This window comes from Convolutriloba macropyga, chromosome 14, assembly GCF_964194025.1.
Source record: "Convolutriloba macropyga chromosome 14, txConMacr16.3, whole genome shotgun sequence".
NCBI lineage: Eukaryota > Metazoa > Xenacoelomorpha > Acoela > Convolutidae > Convolutriloba > Convolutriloba macropyga.
This window is the reverse complement of record NC_134481.1, coordinates 29,117,078-29,126,715: the sequence shown is the minus strand read 5'-3', so window position 1 is coordinate 29,126,715 and position 9,638 is coordinate 29,117,078. Positions and strand designations below refer to the sequence as shown.

The window sequence follows — 9,638 nt, the reverse complement described above, 5'->3', positions numbered from 1 at the left end:
TTAGAGAGTCTGGGAACATAGAAAAACACACTACGAACTGAACATGAGCTTTTTTTGTCTAGGCGTACTTGATTTCTGTCGGACACCACAGACAGCGTAGGCTCATCTATTATATAGACCGCTATTAGTTCAAAAACACGAAATAACTGATACGGATATTGCTTTGCGCTTCATCAGGACTTAGAAACTTTAATTTAAAGATTAAAATCATACTAAAGAAAACATATCTGATTTGGAGGACACTTTCAAATGACTGTGCTAAATTTGAATATCTATAAGTGATCCAAATTTGACCATGTGCTATTCTAATATTGTTTATGGATAAGCAATCCATTAGTATCTATCTTTTATGATTTTGATTTGACACAATTAAGATTCATGTTTGATTTCCTTGAAGTCATACAAGAATCGCACTAGAAAATACGTTTTAATTTGTATGACATGAAATATGATCCTCGAATAACTGCTGGGAAATTTCAAGGCAGGTTATCAGAGTCCAGCTGTTGTTGATGCCTGACCACTACCATACGATGTAAGAGATATAAATTTATTGGTTCATGGAAATTGAAGAATGCTAAAAACTAGTTTAGCTTAAGACCAAAATGGGCCTACAACCCCAATTTATTCTTTCGAATTGCATTTAGAACAGAAGACAGTGCCGTTTTGTCACAAGTGTAATGTCGCTCTGGACTATAAATATCAGCAAATTTCAAATGTAACATAAAAACTATCAGAAATGAGTTGTTAAAATTAAAATGATGGCCTCTTGGATCTGAATGATGTTTGTTTTGAATTAAAAATAAGTTGTTAGCGCCTGAAAAACATTTCATTGTTATTTTCTCTCTCCCGTCCCAACCCATTAAAAGAAGTAGCTCAATCAATCTAGCGCCCAAACTTCTGACACGAAATAAATATTCAAACAAACAATCGAAGATGTGTTTAATTGGACAACATATTTGTCTGCCCGAGTGTTTCTTTTTCTCATTGTTGCAGTTCAAAAATTTCAATTACATTTTTTCTTTTGTCGGCTGCAATGCCACCCAATGACAGGATTTCTGCTACACAACTGTCATGTGCTTGAAAACAATGTTTCACTTCAAGAAGTAAGAGCTTCCATATAGTCTATTCTGTCCATTTTTTATTGCCTCATCTGAGATTGTTTTGATCAAAAAGGAGCATACTCAAGTAACCTTTATCTTTCAAATCTTTTCACCGTAAGGTTTGTCAGCTCTTCTCTTAAGTTTTTTCCGCTATTGATCAAATTCCGCAAACGACATTTGCTTATTACAAAAATTGTTTCCTCTATCAACAATATCATAAACAGTTTCACAGAAGTCATAGATTGGCTTGCAGCAGTTCCAATTAACTGACTGTGGGTCATCGTTGTTTGCAATCAACAATAAGTAGTATCTATGTGTCTTGATTTCTTTGATTTGGTACAAGAATCATGTTCGATTTCTTTAAGTCATACATGCATCGCACTAGGAAACCCGCTATAATTTGTGGGACATCATCTATGATCCTTGTATAGCTGCTAATAAATTTCAAAGCAAGTTATCAGATTTGAAGCTTGATCTCTACTGTGAGAGGTAAAAGTACTGGTTAATGAAAACTGAAGAATGCAGAAAATGGTGCAGTACAATGATCAAGATCAGCATGCATCAACAATTTCTCATTCACAACTAATTTAACATATTGCCTTAAAATAGAAGTTAGTGCAATTTTATCAGCAAAATTTAAACGTGAAACAAAACTTCAACAGAAGAAATTTTTTCAAAACAAAAATAAGAGAACTCTCTCAAGACAACGGTTAAGAAGGCTTAATTTGAAGCTATTGATGACTTCTGAGATCTGAGTGATGTTTGTGTTGAATTAATAGGATACTCACAGATTCTGAACAGCAACTTATTGTAAGTTTTTTCTCTCTCTCTCTCTCTCTCTCTCGTCCCATCCAATTTAGCAAAAATAGTTCAATCAATCTAGCACCTAATTTTTAGACAGGAATCAAATGCGCAGACAAATAATCTAAGATTTGTTACATTGGACCAGAAAAGCGTCTTCCCAAGTGTTTCGTTTTCTCTTTAATACAGTTTATTGGGTTCAATTAAAATTGTTTCTTGAACATACAAAATACCATCTGATGACAGGATTTCTGCTGCGCGACCGAATTGTCTTTGAAGACAATGTTTAGGGTCGAGAATCAAGCGTGCAATCCGATTTGTCCATTTTTTGCTTTTCTAATTGCTGCATCAATGCTTTTTGGTATCACGAAGCAGCAAGATTATACAAGCTTCAGCTTTCAAATCTGTTTATCATTAGGTATTAGGTTTGTCAGCGGTTCCCCTAAGCTTTTCCATTATTGTTCGAGGTAGCAACCGACATTTGCCGATTAAAAATTTTTCTCGTTATGAAAAACTATCAGGATTTGAGATGATTCCTCTTTTAGCATCTTTGAACGGACTGTTAAGAAATTTCACGCAATCTACCGCAAGACTGGAGACTTTTTATTGCTTACAAATTGTAAATCTGATAGTTTATAAGGATTATTCGAGGAGCCAGTTGAATCAGCTTCCAGTGTTGCAGATTGAACCAACTTATCTATGCAAGCAATTAAAGCTTGTTGCATCTTTTTCACTGTTGGCAAAAGTAGCCTGAATTGGTGATTTTTCCAAATTAATTTAGAGGATATCCAATTATTGTAGTATGAAATACATTGAATGTTTCCCATTTTGGATTTGAGTAAATCGAGCTCTGAGGCTGAAACTTTTTAAAGATTATCTTTTTCATCTGGCAAAAGAATGTATGGTATCAATACAAATGTGGAAACGATATCTTTTGTCAATAATTGTTCGTTCAATTATCTCCTGTGTTAAGACAGTTGAGAAGTTGCACAAGAGTCTCATTCTTGAACAACTAGGAGTTTGTTCTTGTGAGCTAGTTTTGTCGGGAGATAATAAAACTGGTACCTTGTCAATTATATTCAAGACGTGTCTCAGGTAATATTGAGTTGGGGAGAAGGGAAGTGATTTATCGATTTTATCATGGTTGACTTCCGATTGAGCCCGTGAATGCAATGGTGCTTTAGCTCTTAGGTTGTATATCATTTTCAAAAATGGAGAAGTCTTCACGAGAAAGTGGACCCTGGATCCATATGCTTTGATCAAGAGAGAAGTTAGGATCTACCTGTCACGACCTCAACTCAATAATATGCCTTCACAAATCCATTCCGAAATGTAACTTCGAAGAAAAAAGTTGCCACTTTTTACAATTGTTCTCTTCGGCAGATTGTTTGGTATTGTTTCTTCGGGACACGCTCTTAACATCTCGAGCTAAATGGAGATTCTTGTCAAGCTGTGGCAACGAGCTGTTGGTGTGCACAATTTGACGTTTGATCGTGCATTTTTAATAAGGGTTTAATATAATAAGTGAGTGTCGGATTAGCTGAATGGCTTTCACACACTAGCCTGGAGTGAACCTGGTTGGCTGGAGTAGTTTAGTGAACTAGAGTTGCTTCAGTCTCAAATCAGTAGCCACTCTGCCACGGCTCACCTGTTTCTATTACAAATCAACTCAACACAATATCATACCATATCCTATGTTAAATGTAGTATTGTTATTGTACAATATATGGTATATGGTACTGTATATTGTATAATATATTGTATATCTTATGCCATGGTATAATATGGTATATCAACGTATGGAACCATATCCTATGCATTATGATCAAAATGGTACTTTTGGTAATGCAACACAGTGAAGCCACGCCTTACGTTTGGCCGACATTGCTATTAGCCGACAGAGAAAAAGGAGAATTTTAGCCGACCATACTAACAGTTCGTACGTGCGATCCAACATGGTCAGCAAGAAACTGGCCAAAGTATGTCGATCTCTGGATCATTGATTTGGCATCTGAGATAAATTGTGGGCTGATTCCCCCATTGCGCGCGTCGGCAACTTTGGCGATCGGCTAATGTGTCGCAGTGAGGAAATATAAAATGGTGCCTAAGGTTAAACATTTGAGAATAAAATCTAACGAATCGATCGACTGACGGAATAATTGGTACAGTGGTTCCATCAGAACAATATTCATTCAAATATTGTCGCATTTATTACCTCACATTTCCGCAGTGCTACTTTACTTCATTAGTTCCATAATGACACTGTTTAAATTTTGCTTCTAAATCACAATTGTCGAGCGAGCCGCAGCGCAGTGGTATCTGACATGAGCCTAAAGCATTTCACGCTTCACCGTAAAATGGGGTTCAATTCCAATAGGAGCTGAATTACATGCATAAACTTACTGTGATCGACACTGCTCTAACTTGACACTCGCTTTTATAAATTCTGCTCACTAAACAACGATACAAACAAGAAGGATACAAGGATTTTTGGCGCGCGGGTCGAATTGGCAGTGCTAAAAAACCGATTAAATTGTAAGAAATGTGATTAATTTTTTCCAAGCTTATGTGATGAAAAAAACTTCATCCCTAAAATTGACAAAACTAACAAAAATCACCGCTATATTCGCTACATTCAACGCTTAAAATAGGACACTTATCAGGTGACCTTTTTTCACCGTAATTTATCGCATTTTGCGTTAAAAACCCACCACGGGCGATTTGCTGAATAAACAATACTTGATTGCCGTTTTTGGAATCAATGTAAAAAATACAAAGCCACGAGTCACATTGGACATTTTAGATTCTCCATCTTCACCTTTTATGTTATTTTTTCAGAAAATATTTAACTACTGAGTGTGCAGTGAATTTGTTACATCAGTAAATGTTACTAACTAAATATGCGCCATTTCCAAAACAAATGTTGCAATCGTACGACGATTGCTGATTTTCTTTATTTCGTTTGAAGTCGTGCGACAAGAGTTGATTTTCCTTTTTTCAATTGAAATCTGGCGGCGATTTTTACCGCGTAAATGAAATGATTCTTAGTAGCGAGATAAGTTTCAATACGCATAAAAACTGTTCTAAAGCTCCAAAAATTTTTTAACCACCCTAATCTTACTTATATTAGTTATATTTACTTAAAATTAGGTTAAACGAATTTTTTCGGAGCTCTAGAACAAATTTAGAACAATTTTTACGTGTATTGAAACTTATCTTGACCTTATATTCATTTCATTGACGCAGTAACAATTGTCGCACAATCTCAATTAAAATAAATAAACTCAACAATCGTCGCAAGATTTCAAATGAAATAAAGAAATTCAACAATCATTGTACGATTGCAACATTTATTTTGGAAGTGGCGCTTATTTACTTAGTAACATTCTCCAGCCAGGAAGATGTTGCAAATCTTCTATTCAGCAGCAGTATTAATTTTGTCTTTGTAATCGAAAGAGTTCATTAAAAATGCCCGGCCTCTCCAGCATCAGGTATCAGATACAAGGTCGTAAAATTGAGAACACACTATCAAGCAAGACAGACCAAATCACGGTTGTTAACATTAATGCCGCTCCTTACAGAGCCACCTGTGGATTAATTCGACAGTTCCGCAACATGTTAACAACCGTGATTTGGTCTCTTGCTTGCTAGTGTCTGCTGAATATTAGGACCTTTTATCTGATACCCGATGCTGGATAAGCTGGGCGTTTGTGATGAACTGACTTTCTATTACAAAGACAGAAATAATACTGCTGCTGATTAGAGGAATTGAAGCCCTTGGATATTTTCAACAATCCCCCCCCCCTTTGGTACCTAGTAGAGAATCGCCACCTCAATATTACTTGGCTGACAATTTAGATTGCCGAATATTAGATTGAACGTGATTGCGGACCGCTGGTCATGGTCATGCCTCTCATGCGCTTTGGGATGTAATCCTGAAATCGCGCGTTCGTTATCACCGACCCGCCAGTCGGAAATTCTTTTCGCTTTGTATTCCAGTTCGGCTAATTAACATAGCGTGGCGCCACGATAACTCTATTTTTACTCTATTTAATTTAACATAGTATGCGCATACGCTAAAAGTTTTTAGTCGTCTCTGATTGCTTAATAAGGCGCTAGTTTAAATTCTATTCAAGAAAAGCCCCCACCTTTGCAAAATAGGGGAGGCAATTGTTGAAAAGATTCAAGCCCTTGCGCTGCACAATGTCACTGTCAGGCCTAGTGACCTGGAAAAGAAATAGCCGGAGCTACGATGTTCTCTAAGCCTGCTCTCAGTCCGTTCCAATACAATTTTGGGAGAGTTGTCCAGCCATTTTTACTCCAGAATCATAGAGAGCGGTCCCAAATTGAAGTCACTTAACTTTCGTCATTTTGCATACCCTCAATGGCTTTGTGTTTAAACTTGGGACAGGAGTTAATTTATAGCTTGTCGATACTGTAATTCACTAGTTGTCGGTGAAACGACGAAGAGCTTTTTCACAGCATTTTATTTTTGTGCAATCTGTAACAACCCAACAGCGAGGCAGCACGTACCGCCAATAAGACCAGTAAGGCAAAATTTTCGAACACTCTTACAAGAAAAATAATTAAATTTTAGAAAGAAAGCATTGTGTCGGTTTTTTGCTATCGCATGGGGTATTAAAAATAAATTATTCTTCGTAGAAACTATTGGTAAGGGGCCAAATAAATCCCCGCAGACATAATTTTTGAGACAAAAAATAATCGATTTTGAAACTTTATGGGTGGACTGTCAAGAGGTTGAAAAAACTGATTAAGTCGGTTTTTATATTAAAAATTTACCTATGAAAGAGAGAAAATTGAGGGAACATTATGCTAAAAAGCTCAATTTTGAAAATTGTCGGTCAACTTTGATAAAACACAAAAATATAAAATATCAATATCGAACATTTTTAAACGTAATTTTAAGCATAAAACCGTTCAATTTACTGGATTACCGTTCCAGGTGCCAGAATTTGCAAAAAAATTGAGCAAAAAAGAAAAAAAACAAATTTGTCAAAAATCAATTTTTCCAACTAGAAATTTTGTCAATTGAGTGAAACACAAAAACCACAAAAACATTTGAAAAAATTCACAACCTCCGGACTAAAGACAAAATTACCAATTTCACAAAGTTCTGTCATCGCTCGTTCCAGTACCGTTTTGTCCGCGTCTTTATTGCCCTATAATTCTTCAATTTTCCGTGTTCCGGTTTTTTCTTCAATAGCAGTGCTCTCAAAAATATTCGTTTCTCAGTTTTGTATCCAATCATTTCAGTTTTTTTTTGTGTTCAACGTCGTTTTTCTCCGCGTCATATATTCATTCGATATAGTACGTTTTCCTTCGACATATCTGATGAAGTATGTTTTTGTTTTTGTTGCGGTATGTTGTTAATGCTAGAATGCTCGTTTGTTAATTTGGTCTTCTAGATTTCCAGGTTGAACATAGTTGATTCACGAGTGAAGGCTTCATTGTCTTTCGCAGTTTTCAGCTTAACTAAGTTATTAGCTCTTCTGTTGTGGCATACAGTTTTGTGCAGCTGTATGTTTGTGTCTAACTTACGATAGCTAGTTGGTTTGTTCTTAATGATTCTAGGGTGTGGCTGAAGTATAATCTGAAGTTACAGTTAAATTCGTTGACTTTTCCAAGTTCTCATAGTCTACAAATACACTATTTTAGTTTATTTAATTTTTTTTGCTGTAGTCTATTTAAAATTGTTATTATGCTCATTGATTGTTTTAGTCTGGGTAATGGTCGAGTGTGACTTAAGTTTGTTCTTGAGTTACAGCTAGTAAGTTTCGTAGAATTTCCGCCTTTAAATATACTACTGCGTTCCCGTAAATTAGTTTGTTAATGGCATTTCGATCCTCATAGTGAATTGTGCTAGCTTGTCTTGAATTAGCATCTGTTTTTTCCTAGGGTGTGATATAATTTTGTTTTGGAGTTATTGCTAGTTTATTTGGCTGAGTTTTAATGTTGTGGTCTGCTAGCACAGTTTTCCCCGCCGCATAGTTCGATTTCTTATCTGTCCCGTTTCCCTTCGTCACGCACTGCATAATCGACTTCTCCTCTGTCCCCTTTCCGTTGCTTTTTGCGTTTTTTGCTCAACTTCCCGTGTCCGTTCCATGGCGCACTGCTTGCTCAACTTCTCGTCCGTCCCGTTTCCGTTGCGTCGCACGTTGCCCACTCAATATCTCGTTTTTCCTTCTTCTACCGTCAAATGGGTCGCATAGCGTTTAGCGCTCCATTTTTCTTTCCTCAGGCACATTTCGTTTGCTGACAATTTGTTCTCTTTGTCGGTTTGCTTCACAGTGGGTCTACAGTGTGCAGTGTTTGGGTGCTTTTTGCATACGATTTGCTTCCCGTGGTTTTTCGTTTGTTTGGAGCGTGAAAATAAAAGATGACGGTGTGCAGTGATAGTTTTGCTAATTTGTTGGTTGAATAACATCCTGATGTCCAATAGTCTTGACTAAAGAGTTGAAAAAATGCACGCTGCCAGATTGAAACGTGAAGCTGAAATGCATGCTATACATGCAGATGTAGTTCATTGTATAAATAGTCAAAATAGGCGAGTAAAATGTAAAAGCCTAGTAAAGAATGCAACAAGGACTTCATGACTGTTGTAGATAAGAACGAGGACTCGATTGCGTTTGACAACTAAGAACGACAAAATCTTTTTTCAACTCAAAATTCAGCTGACGAGAAAGTAAAAGTTTCTGGTCCGGGGGTTCCATTCGTGCTAGTCTTTCCTCATTGATGGTTTTTTCAAAATATCTAGTCAGCGTAAACATAATTAAATGATTGCCAAATTGAAGCAAAAGGAGAAAAACAGAATGAGGCAGCCATTCGCCTCGCTAAAAAGAAAGAGCAAATGGAATTAGATGAATTGGAGGAAAACAACAGGAAACGGTTAGCAGAGGCATCTCTGCAAGAGTGTCAGTTGCCACACGCTGTTTCAAAAGCTAGCCAATCAACAACACCAGCAAGTGCAAAACGTTCAGTGAGAACTGATAAGCTGTCCAGGACTGGGTTAACACCTCACTTTCTTTAAGCTTTATAAAAAAAACGAGGTTATAATTGATTCTTCAGAATGCCCTGCCCACAACGACAGCAAAGCCGTGGAAGATCAGAATACTGAAGTCTCTTGGCAATCCATTCCAAAAATTTGTCGAGGCCACTATATTTTAAGCAAAGAGACCTTGCAGCAGCTTGATCCTTACTACAACTCACCTCAAAATTTTGGTGGTTACAAAGGCGCTTGCATTGTACCAGTAGCATTTACAGTTCGCAAGTTATTCAACCTGGTCCGACACGGCGCAACGCTTGCATGCCAGGGCTTCGTAGATTGTTGTCCGTCTTCTGTACGCACCCTAGAGGCTTCTCCATCGCCAAATGAAGAAATTCCCGTTTTATCGCAGCCATTCACATCGCCAGAAAATGAAAACGATATCCCTTTTTTTCACACTTGCACATTCATAACTCTCAAGCCAGGACGCAGCAGAGAACGAGTTTGCCTGAGAAAACTTCGGCAATACGCGCATCCCACCAACCAGTAAATAATTTTGTCTCTCGAGCCCCAAAGCCATTGGTCCGACAACAAATGTTACAGCGCCGCCCGCAATGAATATTCCCTTTCGCCCCAGCGCCCCATCAAGTTCAAACACCTAACAACACAATATGGAACCCGCTGTTTCTGATATTCTTCGCCTCTCCAACCCAGTATTACTAACCTCACTGCTC

General features: G+C 37.3%; 1 protein-coding gene across 1 annotated transcript in view; it reads left to right on the top strand.

The window, feature by feature from the left end:
• The window catches only part of LOC142353214 (uncharacterized), a 712,302-nt gene that overhangs the window by 361,640 nt on the left and 341,024 nt on the right, over nucleotides 1–9,638 (top strand). The gene's annotated exons all lie outside the window — the stretch shown is intronic.